The sequence below is a fragment of the Tamandua tetradactyla genome, chromosome 7 (genome assembly GCF_023851605.1).
Source record: "Tamandua tetradactyla isolate mTamTet1 chromosome 7, mTamTet1.pri, whole genome shotgun sequence".
Classification (NCBI taxonomy): domain Eukaryota; kingdom Metazoa; phylum Chordata; class Mammalia; order Pilosa; family Myrmecophagidae; genus Tamandua; species Tamandua tetradactyla.
The window spans coordinates 48,482,260-48,497,760 of record NC_135333.1 but is presented as its reverse complement, the minus strand read 5'-3'; the positions used below and the strand labels follow the sequence as shown (position 1 = coordinate 48,497,760).

Below are 15,501 nucleotides of genomic sequence, written 5' to 3'. Positions count from 1 at the left end.
ATAGAGTCTGTGCATATCATCAGCTGGCCCCACATTCAAGCAAACCTGTGAAGTGGAGGCCTTTGAACTATTTCAAAAGGAAAATGAAAGCCCAAGAAGGACATAACAGCAGTGAGCCCTTCGTATGTTGTGTCAACCTGCTGCCACTATTTCTAATGACATAGAACAGTCAAGGACACTCAAATTCACTCTACGACATTCCTGCCAGTTTCCTTGCACACATGAGTCTTATTAAATGCCAGCAGCCGTGGGCTGCCAGGACGTCGGGGCTCACACCTTCCCCTCTCCTGGCGCCAGCCTGGGAGACAGCCAGCACACGTCACTCACTCCATCCTCAGTCCACCTCAGGGGTGGGCCGGGGTTCTCCGCTTTTTGTAAATGAGGAGTGGGATGGCTTGACGCTATATGTACCCAGGAGATCATGTTCCTGAAGTTAATCCACTCCTGTGGGTTACGAACCCATTGTAAGTGGGAGCTTTTGGTGAGTAGAATCTTAAATTAAATTGATATGTGACCCACCTCATCCAGGGTGGGTCTTAATCCTCTTACTGGAGTCCTTTATAAGAGGATAAATGACAGAGAGAAGACACAGAAAAAAGCCTCAGAGAAGTTCCGAGAGAAAAACTGGAGAAGCTAAGCGAGGACTTGCAGAAAAGAGAGAAAACCCAGAAACAGAGAGGAAGCCAGTACAGTCAGAAGCTGGAAGCAGTGAAACCCAGGAGAGATGGGAGAGACCAGCAGACCTGTACATGCCTGGCCATGTGACAGAGGAGCCCAGGATCGCCAACAGTCAGTCTTAGAGGAGAAAGCTTGTAAGTAAATAAATCCCCATTGTAAAAGCCAACTCATTTCTGGTATATTGCACTTCATCGGCTCTAGCAAACTAAAACAGAGACAAAGTATTTTAATCATGAGATGAATGCCCCCCCATACACTGAAAGGGGTGAATTCTAGAGGATCAGCTCTGTAAACTCAGGCTTCAGCACTGTGTACCCAGAGTAGGAGAGATGAGAAAGGTACAAAAGCCACATAATGAGGGACCCATCAACCGTCCCCATAGCCCTAAAGGACGAACCCCTTGGGACCGCGTCAGGCCTTGGGAAAACTGCTGTTACTTCACACCAGCCTCTGCGTGGAGCCCAGCTGGCTGCATTTACTGCAGCAACCTCCTCAAAAGATGAACTTCAAGAGAAGCTCCATTGGCTCAAAGAGCAAAGTAATTAAAAAGCTGCAAATCAAGAGGGAAATGCAGATCGAGTCTGTTTATGTTTTGCAAGTCTGGGTACAAAGAATAAGCCTGTTATGGTCTCTACATGTATTTCTTGAACTTTCCACTTCAGTCTCTGCGACCTTAGTTCCACCCCACCCACCCCCCACCCCTGCTTCCCAATTTCAAAGGCTAACCAAGCAATCAGCTGCAGGCAGCTCCCACTTTGTGCAGGTTCCATGGGGCCATGCGGTGCAGGCTCTGTCTACACCCAGGGCCCCCTCACCCACGGGCTGGGGTGGGAAGACATGGGAAGGGGCTTGACATATGAACAACAGCTGCAGCAGCAACAATGGGTAGCGAACTTTCCCTTGCAAGGGGTTTGGGGGGGAAGGGTGGGCAGAGAGTCTGAAATTTTTGTTTGATATACACTTTTTTTTTTTTTAAATATGGAACGCTTCACGAATTTGCGTATCATCCTTGCGCAGGGGCCATGCTAATCTTCTCTGTATCGTTCCAATTTTAGTATATGTGCTGCTGAAGCGAGCACTTGATATACACTTTTAAAGAATATAATTAATTGTTTAATGTGAAGAGCTTCTGTATATACTAAAATGTACATAACTTCAAAATAGTGAGGGTCCAAGATGACTGTGCGAGCTCGGAAACAGGCCACAGCCGTGTCAAGTGGAACAAAATGAACGCACGAAATCATCCTTTAGGGAGCATACTGGTGTGCTACGGCTCTCTCTGGCTAAAAGCTTTACGAAGAAATTATTTTCCTGTTACCGCCCCCACCTTTTTAATCACTGCATGAGAAGGTTCTTCTTGTTTAGAAGAGAAAATACAAAAACGAACCACCAAGCATGGGACTGAGTTATTTGCAGTTATAATTCACTCCTGCTCCCCCCAGGGGGAACTGCGTGGTGTGGACAGAAACACTCTGTCAGATGAGGATGTTACCTGTAAAGGTCTTTGGCCAAAGCAATAAAATTCTGACTTGACCCACTGAGGCTGCTCGAGGCCAGGAGGCCACAGAGAGAACAAGGGGCCTCGTTCAACTCAAGTGGCTGGTGCTGGGCCTCCACTCCCAGCCTGGATGCCCAGTGCCCTGTGGCCTTTGACAGGGACACTCTGGTCCCGGATGTCTTTTGAAAGTCTGCTCACCCTAGCCTTGGTCTGTCCAAGGCTCCTGTCCATCAGATTCCCAGGCCTTGCTCATAAAACCCACTCATCACTTCCAAAATGCCCTCTTAGTTTCGGCAAGACCTCTCTCACTCCAGCATCTACTGCACTCAAATGGCCTCAGACATACCAGCAAACACGCCAGTACATCTGCTTCCCACATACTAATGGGGAAGCCACATGAACCAAAGAGGCCAAGGGCTTGATGCTCACAGGGAATCAAAGGAAGAAGCCATCTGCCTTCTCACCTGCATCCTTGGGCATCACCTCCATAAACTACCCTAATCATTACTCCCCACTCTTCCCCATAACAGGATCCTCCCTCCTTATGGAAAGGAATGGCCTCTTCTCTGTTCTGCCTGTGTCCAGATGTCTTAGTACTAGGATCGTCCCACAGCAAAACCTCATCCTACAGGTTCCACTGATTTAGGGTAGGAATATGGGCCCCTGGCTGGCCACCGGAGGAGCTACTAGGAAGGGAGCCATGCAGTGGACAGGAAGGCTAGCCCTGAGGAAGTACAGGCCTGAGCTAGTACTTCATTCAGTATTTACAGCAACCCTATAACAAAAGGTTATTCCAAGCCATTTGCACACGGGGTGGCTGCAGAGATTGAGTGACTGTCCAGTATCATGGGACTACTAAATGGGGCAGCCAGAATTTGAATGGAGGGTCAGGCTAATATCTACCCTGTGCTCTCTTCCACACAGGACCTCAGCCATCACTTCCTCTACCCTCTTGAGCACTGTGTTGTAGCCCAGAAAATCATGTTCTTAAATGTAATCCATTCCTGTGGGTGTGGGCCCATTGTAAGTAAGATCTTTTGGTGAGGAGGATCTTAAGTTAAGATGTGACCCACCTCATTCAGGGTGGGTCTTAATCCTCTTACTGGAGGCCTTTGTAAAAAATGAAACACAGTGAGAAACACGCAGAAGATGGAGAAAGACACAGAAGCTCAGAAAGGAAGCCCCAGACGGAGCAGCCAGAAGCTGAAGTCAGTGAAACTCGGGAGAGAAGGATCAGCAGATGCTGCCATGTGACAGAGGCGTCCAGGACGGCGGGATCGCCTGCTGATGCCTTGATTTGGACATTTTCACAGCCTCAGAATTGTAAGCTTGTAAACTAATAAATTGTTAAAAGCCTGCCCATTACTGAGATACAGCATTTAGCTTTAGCAAACCAAAACAAGTGCCAAGCCAGAAGATCCAAAGTCCACCTCCCTGGAACCCAAAGAACTGCCTCCTATCAGAGCCTGCTGGAAAGGAACCAGGAGCCTGAAGGGAAATGAGGGGAGAGTTACATGAATAATTAAGGGCCAGGAAGGATTGATCTGTCAAGGAGATTAGAGGAATTCAATATGTACAGTTTGGCTAAGCTGAGACCAAGGGAGGGAAACAGGGGCTGGGGAGAGGCAAGAGAGCAGAATGATCCAAGATAGGTCAACTCTCTGCCTCGCTACAGCTCCACGGGCAGAGCTAAGTGGGTGAGAAAGAGCATTCCAATGATTCCCCAAGGGACAAATTTTGCACCAAAATTCAGAGATTAGCTCTGTCTAGGCATCCTGTATGGAGTGATCTGGAAAGTTACTTGGCCAGGGTCATATAAGTGTAAACGCTCTGTTGACCTACGTTCCTAGAGGGATGCATATCTTAGGGAAGTATAAAACGTGAGGTCTGTTCCATTCCCTCTCACCCAGCTTCCTGACCTTGCGGATCATCTTGTCAAGTTGACCTCAGTCATGGGAGGGAGGGATGGCAGGCTGGCTGCCGCCCTGTGCCCAGCCTCTGATGAGCAGCCCATCTCTGACACACCTGCACGTCACACAGGTGCTTCTCCAGCCTGCAACTGAGTTGTTATTCTATGTCCTGATCTGCACTGATCTAACCCGTTGGCTTTTTTTTGGAGCCAAGCCCCTTAAGGACCATACATCCCAGGCAATGTACTATCCGAAGAGGGAGACGCATAATGGGATGGCTTCTCAGGTGTCTGATTTAGAAAGGAGAGAACACTGTGGAGGACAAGAGAGCACAAGACAAGAAGCGCTAAGTCTGAAGATCCAGAAGGTTCCCCAGAGAGATGGCTGTAAACCGAGGCTGGAGCATCAGGACAGAGGTGTGTGCCCCAAAAGGAGCCACCTCCCCAGCAGGGGGCCAGGTGACGGACACCTCTGCTGACTCAGTCTCACTACAGTTTGCTTTTACCCGCAATAGCTGTTTTCATTTCTCACTTTTATGGGATTGACTGAATATTGGTTGTTACAAAAGAACACCACTCACTGCTGGGGTGGTGGTGGTAGTTGTTTTTATGTTATCACCTTTCTATCATCTTAAGAACTTTATTAATACAATCACACTACAGGCATAGTGCTTATTTCCCTATAAGAGAGCATGTATTCCAACGAAAGGTGAGCCCCAGATATGCTAAATTCACAATGGATCAGGAAAGGTTTATAGGCAGTGAAAGTTGGTAAGTCAATTCAAGAGGCGGGAATTGAACCAGTGACTTAAAACCGTAAGTTAGGATAGCCTGGAGCAGCAGGAGGTGCAAACCCACCTGAGTGCAGCAGGCAGGAAGAACTCGGTCAGTACGAGAAAGCAGGGCAGTAATGGACCCAGGGAAGAAGCTAGGAAAGGCTTGAGAGGGGCGAGCCGTTCCCATAGTAGCTTTCCAGGAAAATCTGGGGAAAGAGACCAGAAACAGGTCATGTTGAGGTGGAAAGCTCATAAGGCTCTCTTCATGGATTTCTCAGATTCTTTAGCCCTCTCCTTAGAGGCTGATATGCCTCCAGGATCCTGGTCTCTCCCCACATGCCTGAAACCACCTCTAGACACAGACAAATCCAGACCGTGACAGGCCAAACTAGCTGTGCAAGAAGAAACCACTAATAACCAAAGTTATATGCCCCACAGAGTCAAGCTGGATTCCGTACATGAGCAGCACATTGAAACCTGTCTGCCTACACAGAATATATTTGTTGAGGTCCTTTCACTCTGTACTAAAGACCTTCATTCAAAAATAGCATCATGGGTAAAGAGTGAATTCTAGAGTCACATTCCAGAGGCGAACTCTGTCCCGGACTGGCTGTGCCACCTTGAGCCAGTTACTTAATGTCTCTGTGCTTTGCATCCTCTAATGCATAATGGGGGAAAATAATAGGTGCCACCTGATACGGCTGTTGGGAGGCTTACATTAGTTCACACCCACGGACTTCTTAGAATAGTGCCTAGCCCATAATAACTGCCTGATAAATGGTAGATGCTATTATTTATTATTAACATTATTAGAATGGTAGAGAATGGTGTACTAAAGGCACCATCTGTGCCAGTAACCTGGAGTTGCTCCTGTGTCAAGATGTGGTGCTTTAACCCTAATTCCCAAAGTTGCTAATGTAAGGGCATTGCCTCAGGTGCCAGGGGAGAGCTGGTGGGTGGGTGAACGCCATCCCAAAGCTAATCAAGTCTACAGGTCTAGAGAGTGGCTTCAAAAAGCAGTGTGTGACCACAAGATGCTTCACAATAAAGGGTTTTTTGTCTGGGGAATATTGGTAGAGAAACCAGCCATTACATAGAAAGGGGTCCCCAGCAGGACCCTCCTTCCTCAGACAAGGCCAGTTCAAGACTTGCCCTGCCACATTGATCTCACCCTTGATTGCACCCTAAAATCACCTGGGCAGCTTTTAATGCATACCTACTACTGCCGAAGCTCTTCCCCAAGGCAACACAGCTAGGATGTAGAGCACTGGAGATTTTTAACAGTCTCTCTAGACCTCATGTTCCGATGTGCCACCAGCGTTGAGAAACCACTGCTCTAGAGTCTGCCCAGCAAGAACCACTGGGGAATCTTGTTTAAAATGCAGATTCTGAAGCAGGAGGAGGTCTGGGGCAGGGCCCAGAGGTGGTGCAATTCCTATCAGCTCTCAGGTGCTGCTGAGGCTGCTGGTCTGTGCTCTGCAATTTGAGTAGTGGCAGGCTGCATCTGCCAGCAATGTTTGCCCAGAAGCCCAAAGTAGATGCTCATGAGACCCTCAGGTGGGAAGCGTGGCTGGGTTCTAAGTCCTTGTGAACAAGGACAGATGCACTGAAATCTGCCATGCCCTTCTCAGGATAGCCACACCTGGGCAGGTATGCGGTTGTGCCAGGTGGACCAGGGCTGCCACGGGGAGCGTCTGAGGCTGGAATGGGAAGACCTAAGACTCAATAGTAAAAAGAGGCAGGAGGACGAGGCAGGCAGCTGCAGCACTTATAAGAAAAAGCTCATTCTCAGCATTTGTAAGCAACATCTCCTGGCTGCGGTCTTAGCTACGCAGCCTCTTGTGTTGTTCACCGAGGTCTGCCATGAGCATTAATCTTGGCTCAACTGGATTGTAGGTGGCTTGGATGGAGGACATGTGCCATTTCTCTCCTGTGGCCTTGGAGTGCCTAGAGTCTGGCTAAGCTCAGAGTGTGGGCTCTGCTAATTGATTCCGTGGTGGACACTGACCAGAACCCCCAGCTCCCAGGGAGTCACCCCGATATACTGAAGACGACACTTGAGGCTTGGCAGGGGAGAATCCTTGATCATGACAAAACAAATCCAAGAACCCAATCAGATGTGCTGGAGAACAAAGGTGCCAGAAAAACCCTGGACAATGCTGGGCAGGGAACTGGTGGACAATACCCCAGTTGCCTCCCCCAGTTGGAGTAACTGTGGTGTAGCCATCCCCCAGTTCCCCACCCGTGGGTATGAAAGTAGAAGCTCCCATCGGAAACCGGTTAGGTAACTTCTGCTCTTTTGACTTCCTTTCCATCCTGGTCTTGCCTCCCCACTTCCTTCCAAGTGATTCCTGGAGTCACCTCCCCAAATAAATAACCTGCCTTCCAATTCTTGCTCAGGGTCTGTGGCTGAGAAAACCCACATCAAGAGAGATGAAATTGTGCTTTTGTCAAGTACCAACACTTACTGCCAGTGCAAGCCTGGTCTTGGTTGGTGTGAAAAAAAAGTTAGTGAAAGATTTTTAGGTCTGTAAAAATGCTCAGGACCGTCTATGTTTTTTCCTTCCATTATTAACATTTCTCCAAAATACGCATGTGTCTAAAGCACTCACCTGTAATTATAAAATACTTCAAGGTAGCAAATCACAAATGGGAGATTGCTAAATATAGCAAAGCAGTTTATGTGTACTTATAAGTAATAGAGTGTGTGCCCTTTCCCATTAAAAATATTTAAATACCCTGGACAACAATAGAACACATATCAGAATCCCACCTATCACATGCCAAGGAAAGAGCTATGTACAGTTTTGTGCCAGCCCTAAGGTCACCAATAGACTAATCACAGCAATCCAGAATGCCAGATGTTCATGCTGCTGGGTTTTTTTGGTGGTTAGCTGTACCTCCATAAATAGCTGCTTCACAGCTATTACCTAGAGACTGAGGATATGGAAAACAGCTGTTATATGAGAAACGTAAAAGGTTTTCCTTAAGGGAATCATATACATGTTTTAATGTAAGAGAGTGAAAATTAAAATGCACCAAGCTCAACATGGAAAAGAGGGGGAGGCATGGGGAAATTCCTTTTAGGGACATGGTGAGAGGGCACCAGAGCTATCCTTATGGGAAAGGAAAGGTTTACCCAGGAGAAGGCCATGGGCTGCACCAAGAAGGAGCCAGGAACAGGAACCCGTTAATCCTCATAATTGGAGACCAACAGCTGAGCAAACTGAGCTGACAACTGGAAAGGTCAAGTGTTCCATTTCAAGGCTGTGCATTGTAATGGCAGGCAGTAGAGATACCTAGGCAACTCTGAATTGCAAGATGTGGGAACTCAGGGATGGAAATGGTCATTTTCTCCCTGCAAAGACGGGTAAGGGAGTTTGTTCTTGTACTTTATTGCAAGTTCATGATTCAAATCTCTGCCACAGTTAAGGGGAATGTACTAGTCACAAACTAAAGAAATGCAGCGTTTACTCAGTAAATGTACAGCCTTGTCTTCTCTGTTTCAAGTATAGTGGTTAAAATTTTATTTTAAATTGGTCAGCTCTTAAAAAGGTAAAATAATTTGTCCATCATGCAAAAGCCATGACTTTACACTGCACATGTGAAATTCTGGCATTTTCTGCCTCTTTGTATGTGTGTGTGCACCGGTGCACAGAGGGGAGAACCAGGGAGAATAACTTTTGGCAAACCCTTAACTGTATAAAGAAACACCATTTTTTAGCCTCCAATAAGTAGCAACTCATTATGACTAATGTCGCAAAGAAAATGCAAAATAACTGCAATGCAGCCATGTTGGTAAAAGGCAAATGCTTTTGTCATTTGCAAATTCACTCATACTCATTAGCCATTTTAATATCATTTTGAAATTATTCTTCCCTTCTTGGTTTCCGCTTTCTGGCTCTTCTCTTTGACAAAATGTTTGCATTAATTTGTCAATAGAAACAAATACATGTCAGTGAAGCAATTGATTTCAGAGCCCAAGGATGAATCAGAGAGAATTACACAGAAGAAAATCAACTCACAGAGAGGGTGAGGATCTGCATGAAGCCAAGCGGGGAGAAGAGCTCCAGCAAGAGACCATATTCTCCAAAAGTGAGTCTCGAAGGAAAGGGTGTGAGGGCGCGTACATAGGTGACATTTACTCTGCTCTCTTTAAGAGCAGACACAAAACCTCTCTTTGTTCTCTTTTCAGTTCCACAGGGTAGAGCAACATCCCTTCCAGAGCCACAACGAGAGATCTGCCCTTTGCCCCACGTGCTGTAGGTGAGAAAACAGCAAACTCTCCTCCTGTACTTGCCAAGCTAACCACAGAAGGGGGTTCAAAGGAGGAAAACAAAGTGTCCCTTTCCCAGGGTGACAGCTGGTTGACAGGGACAGTCTGACTCTATTAAGACAAGGAGACAAGGAGAGAGGATTGGGAAAACTCCATGGACAGTTTTCATCCAGCAGCATCAATTACCTTCCAAAGCACCCCTTTTCACCCAACTCCAGAGAAGATATGGAACCTGCCCTTGCAGGCATGCTGCCAAGAAGAAAAATAGACATTTGCCATGGTCCTCTTCCTAGTTCCTTCTGGGGTCCTGACTCCTGATTCTCCCCTCCTGCTCTGCCAACACCTTCCCTTCTCCAAAGGACTCATTATGAGATGGACGTATTCACAGTCGGTGGCAAAACCTGCTTGGGAGAGGATCTCACAGGCACGAGACGCAGCTTCTCCTTGCCAAATTGACAGCCTTTAATAAAACCAATATAGGGTAAATATGCTTTTCAGTGCTCTAAAGTTCAGCCTTTCAAACACAAGAAGACTTGCACAATGAAATTTCATTTTTTAACCATTTGGTTGCGGTTAAATGTGGCCATTTTTGATGAGCATTTCAAAATCTATTGATGGACCAATTGCACTATCAATTGATACTACCTGTGAACTCAAAGCCTCTCATCCAAATCCCTGTAATTGGTCCTAAATGACATATTTTTTTATGACTTTGGGAAGAAGAGGGAAAGAAATGTGCCAAAGATAACTCACACAAAGAAATTCACATCCCATCTTTGTTTTCCTTTCTGTGGCATAGATACTGACTACTGATTTTTTTCCCTTGAGCAAAGTAGTGAGAATGCTAACAGCAGTCTGGATTTTTCCTGTTCTGCTACCATAATTAGAAAAATAGACTAAAATTATACAGGAGCAGATTGAGGCAAAAAAAAAATGCTGCTTTCCTATGAAATAGCTAACTCTTTTATTTAATTCAAAGGCTTTTCTCGCCCTGCACATACCTTGCATTTCTGCTTGGTTGCTATACCTCTTTTAGGTCCATTTTAGGTCTATTAGGGACCAACACCCTCTTTGAGAAGGCTCAGATATTGATGGGAAGCGTGTTTACGAATGTGGGCATGGCTGTTATGGAATTGTACCCGATACACCCTAGCCCTTCCTGGTGGACACTGGCAGAAGACCACCTGCCCATAATTACAGGATATTGACAACATCAGGCTGGCGGATTAACTTCATGTAAATTCAAAATGGGGCCAATCAAGCAACCTGATATTAATTATCTCACAAGACACCATCTGTAAGACACAGGTGATATCGAGAGTTGTGGTGAAAATTCCTTCAGCAGGTATCTACTTCTTATGCATCTGCAGAGTTCTCCAGGGATTCAGTAGTGTTTCCTCACTTACCTTTCCCTCCATCCCGTTCTTTCTTGAAAAAAAAAAAATTGGTTCGTGAAGGCCTATTTTCAAATCACACTCATGTTCGCAGATATACGTATTAAGTACATTTACTATTTTCCATTTTATTTAATACTAGCCATTCTACTGAGTGTGAAATGGTATCTCATTGTGGTTTTGAGTATCTAACATCTAATTATGTTGAGTATCTTTTCACGTGTTTATTGGCCATTTGTATATCTACTCTGGAAAAACGCCTATTCAAGTCCTTGGCCCATTTATTAATTAGGTTGTTTGTATTCCTGTTGTTGATTTGTAGGAGCTCTTTAAATGTTCTGGATATTAAATCCTTATCAGATATACAGTTCCAAATTTTTCTCCAATTCTGTAAGGATAATTTCCTTACTTTCTTGATAATGTCCTTGGATACACAAGTTTTTAATTTTGATGCAGCCCTGTTTATATAATGTTTCTTTTGTTACTTCTACCTTTGGTGTGAAGTATAAAAATTTATTGCCTATTACTTAAAAAATGGAAAATAACCATTGTTGGCAAGGATACAGAGAAATAGGAACGCTCCTATTATTGTTGGTGGGAATGTAAAAAGTGTAGCTTCTGTGAAAAACAGTTTGGCAACTTCTCAGAAAGTTCAGTATAGAATTACCGTATGACCCACTTCTTGGTATATACCCCCAAAGAAATGAGAGCAGGGACTCAGATATTTGTACTCAATGTTCATAGCAGCATTATTCACAATAGCCAAAAGGTGAACGGAAACCAAATGCCCATCAAGAAATGAAAAGATAAACAAATGTACTCTATCCATGCAATGGAATATTATTCAGCCATAAAAAATGAAGTTCTGAGCCATACAATAACTTGGATGGACCTTGTAAATGTCATGCGAAGTGAAATAAGTCAGATACAAAAGGAAAAATACCATATGATTTTACTTATATGAAAAACTAGAATATGCAGATTCACAGACATAAGGGAATAGGCCAGGGGTGGGGGATGGGATGGGTAGTTAGTTATTGCTTGCTGGGTACAGAGTTTCTGTTTGGGGTGATGGAAAAGTTTCAGTAATGGATGCAGTGATGGAGGTACAACATTGTGCATATAACTCATTCCACTAATTACATACCTGAAAGTAGTTAAGTCTGATATTGTATCTTGTATATTTGCTACCACAATAAAAATTTAGGAAAAAAATTATAAAACTTGTTACAGGGAAGATGGGAACTCTCCATACCATCTTCGTAATTTTTTCTGTAACTCCAAAACCCTTCTAGAAAATAAAGTTCATTAAAAATAGAAATAAAACGAGGCAAACAATAATAAATATTAGGAACAGAGAATCCCTCAAAGTGCAATCTTTGGGCTGCCTGCAGCAGAATCCTCTGGAGGGTTTTGAAACACTCACATGCATGGGCTTGCCTCAAACCCAATGATTTACTGATGTTCAGGCCTTCGCATCAGAGTTCTAAACACTCTCCCAAGGGGGCTCTTCGCCTCTGTAAACTCTGAGAATCCCAAGGGAGTGGAAAGTCCCCTGACATGAAGACTCCCTCTGAGCAAGCATCAAAACCCCCACCACCCTTCTTCCTAGTTCCCCGTCTAACAGCAGTGACACCCATTTCCCCTACTCGGGTTCCTCATCAGTCCCTGGTTTCTGCGATGATTCCACCATCAGGTTCCCCTTACCAATAAAGCCTTCTCATCATACAACTCCCCTGCTCCCAAACCTTTGGTGGACCCTCATTTGTTTCTCAGTTTAAAGCAAACTCCTCAGCTAAGAATCCAGAAATTGAGAGAAGGTCCCTTCTGGCCTGATTTCCTCCCCACGCTTCCCATACTCCACCTTTCCAAACTCCCCAGAGCCACTGGCTGTCTTCCAGTGCACCCAGGATGGGGGATGACCTTCGGCCACACCCCTGCTCTCACTCACCTCCCTTTCAGTCCCTCTTGTCCAACTCTACAGGTGGAACTCCAGTGTGTCCTCATGGCCCATCACCTCAAGTGCTTCCCCCAACTCCCCAGCTGGAGGTAAATTGTGTCTCCTTCCTATCTCTGCAGCATGCTACATACACCTCTCTTGGACACTCACCTTATTCAACTTCACCATTTCTTTAATGATGACCTCGACATGCCCAGAATGTGACTCCTGGAGCAAAAGAACTCATTTGGTCAGCTTCTCACCACAGGGCACTTGAACACAGCAGTTCCTCAATGAATATTTATGGGATTGCTTAATGGACTCTTGATGTGTCACCCTAATCAAGCCCAATTGTTTTGGCTGTGAAATGTCCTGAGTCCACCCTGCATCTCCACCTTGGACCAGGTCAACTGGCCCTTGGTGGCCACAGGCCTGGAGCATCGCACGAGCTGCCTGGTCACCTACCTGATATCGCTCTCCTTCTCCTCCACACCCCCCACCCCAATCTTTAGTTCAAGACATGTTTCTTGAACATACAGCCACATCCAAACAGCTGCCTCAACAGCCTCTAAAGGCTCGACAAGTTTAGATAAAGTCACAAAGCTTTGGACTAACCAGAAGGATCACCTTTTATATATGGGGTGCTAAGAAGGTTCCACTTCAAATTCAAATTCAAGTTGCTGAGTTTGAGAGGCCAAAGCAGAGCCATTTGGTTCTCCAGGATGGTTCTGCACAATCTTCTATCTTCTGTCCCCAGACATCTCTTCCAGAACATTGCACTCACTTTATATCATCCCCTATGTTGTTTCCACCAAGCACAGCTTTTTGCTGTGTCCCCATTCCACATGGTCTCAGGACTCCCTCTTCCTCTGATGTCCGTGCTTAGTCCCCAGCCCAACCCCCCCTCAGCTCCACTGTCTCAGCGAATCAACCCCTGCTCTAGATGCTTCTACGCCTCCTCCCTCCTGCCCCACAAACCAGGCCCAATGCCCATCTGCCTCATGGAAGCCCCCAATAGCTCCATTGCTAAGTAATCTCTTCTTTCTTTGTATTTCCAACCACGGAGAGTTGGACTGTACAGCTAAGTGCTTAGACACTTTTCCATTTGGCCTTTAACTGTTGAAGATTTATATGTTTATTTCTCACCTAAATTGTGCAGTCTTTGAGGGTACAGAACATAACTTATAATTTTCTCATGTGCCACTCCCCAGTGTCAAACAGTTATCAGGGCTCCATATGTATTTATGGATATCTGGTTGGTTTAACTACTAACTAAAATTTTAAGATAATTTGTGCTTTATGTTGAAATTAGTTTGATATTTGAAAAAGGTGATAAACTATCTTCTTGGTGAGAGTGGAAAAGCAGGGGAGAGCAATCTGAAGAAGGGAATGAGATTTGGGTATAATTCTTGGGATATAAAATTAAAAGGCCATCTGCCTTTGAGATGTAGCAGATGTGTAGTTGATATGTACTGCTCATTTGCCACTTGAATTTTGCCAACATTTAATGATGTGATTGTTTATACAGTAAGATTCTAAATACCCTTTGGAGAATACCTCATTTTTCCTACAGTCCCAAGCAGCAGATGAGGATTTGGTTCTTATTTTCCTAGAGCTTCAAAAGTAGAAAATTTTAAAGCTAATTTGCCTGGTGACTTTTTGAAGATGGCACTCTGACAATATCTAAAAAATACACTCAGGCATTCCCCATAGAGGGATGTACCCTACAGTTACACTTTAACCACCTGCACAAAAATATATACACATTGGTTTGTAATTGCAAAATACTGAGAATAACTTAAATGTCTACTAATAAGGGGTTGATCAAACAAATTATGAGCCATTCATATAATAAAATGGTATGAGCCTTTAAAAAGAATGAGGGAGTGTTACATAGGATGACAAGGAAAGGTGCAGCATATGTCTAGAAAATTTCTAGAAGGTACACTTAAAGAATTAAAGGATTGAGAATTTGAAGTGAGAGACAAACATCTTCATCAATACTCTTATGTATTAGTTTTTTACCATGTAAAAATATATTTATTTTTAAAAATTAGCTTAAAATTAATTCACAAAAGATGGTGCTACTGTGTTAGTAGTTGAGTGGATTTGAATCCAAGATTGGAATAGTTAAATTTCTACCAAGAATTCCAAAAACATATTTGCCATACTGTCTATTTGTCTAAATGATCAGAATTGAAATTGTAGTACTTACTAGAAAAACACAATGTTGTTTTTTTTTCCTTTTATAACTGGCCAAGTGCCAACTACTTTATAACCATCATTATTCAGATTTGGCTGTGTGGTCTGAGTGGTGTTTTGGAGGCTGATTTCAGCAGTGATGACAGAGATGAGATGGATTCAGGCTTTGTGCTGAAAGATTTCTCATAGGCCATTTACAAAAAAAAAAAACGGCTATGTTTTTAAAATTTTCCATGTCCTCTAGAAAACTCATGCACCAAATAGAGCACTTGCCAAGTCTGTTCTAATTACAAACCTGTCTGCATCAGGCCTTCTGGTATCCTACACAGCAGCCATTACCCGCCACCTCCGCCCCTACAGAAGAGCCTAAAAATGCCAGCCCCTCCCTTCCCAGGCCCCCTTACAGTTAGAGAGGCCTTGTGTTCTGTGCAAGGTTCTTGGTTGCAGACAGCAAAGCCAATTCTAATTAGTTTAAACAGAAGAGATTTACTGCAGGGAATTGGGTAGTTTAAGAATATATGGGAAGATCAGATAGATGGGAAGATCTGCCACAGAACTAAGATAAATGCCTTCACCTCTCGGGACAGTTACAGTAGAGACCCTACTCTTATCACTGAGCCCCCACCTCTGCACAAGAGACCTCCACAAGAGCTGGCCCGAAGAATACTTCGCCATCTTGCTTGTGAGAAAATCCAATCCCCCTGCATGCACAGGCTACTTCAAGCTACTCACTTCACCCCCCAAGTCCAGTGCAGATGGAAGCTTCATCACATGCAGAAGCTTTTGGACAGTGAAATGCAAGGCAGCCTGGGAAATATATTTTCCAGCT

General features: G+C 44.6%; 1 long non-coding RNA gene and 1 other non-coding gene across 3 annotated transcripts; one reads left to right on the top strand and one right to left on the bottom strand.

Moving 5' to 3' along the window:
• Nucleotides 1–1,650: 1,650 nt before the first annotated feature.
• On the bottom strand, nucleotides 1,651–1,757 carry LOC143642915 (U6 spliceosomal RNA). Its single transcript, XR_013155974.1, has one exon. It is a non-coding gene; the product is annotated as a U6 spliceosomal RNA (small nuclear RNA).
• Nucleotides 1,758–8,080: 6,323 nt separating this feature from the next.
• On the top strand, nucleotides 8,081–11,759 carry LOC143691210 (uncharacterized). 2 transcript variants are annotated; one of them, XR_013179400.1, is made up of 3 exons: nucleotides 8,081–8,231; nucleotides 8,804–8,956; nucleotides 9,057–11,759. It is a non-coding gene; the product is annotated as an uncharacterized LOC143691210 (long non-coding RNA). The 2 variants fall into 2 exon arrangements; XR_013179399.1 differs by having other exon boundaries at nucleotides 8,084–8,231; nucleotides 9,065–11,759.
• Nucleotides 11,760–15,501: the final 3,742 nt, after the last annotated feature.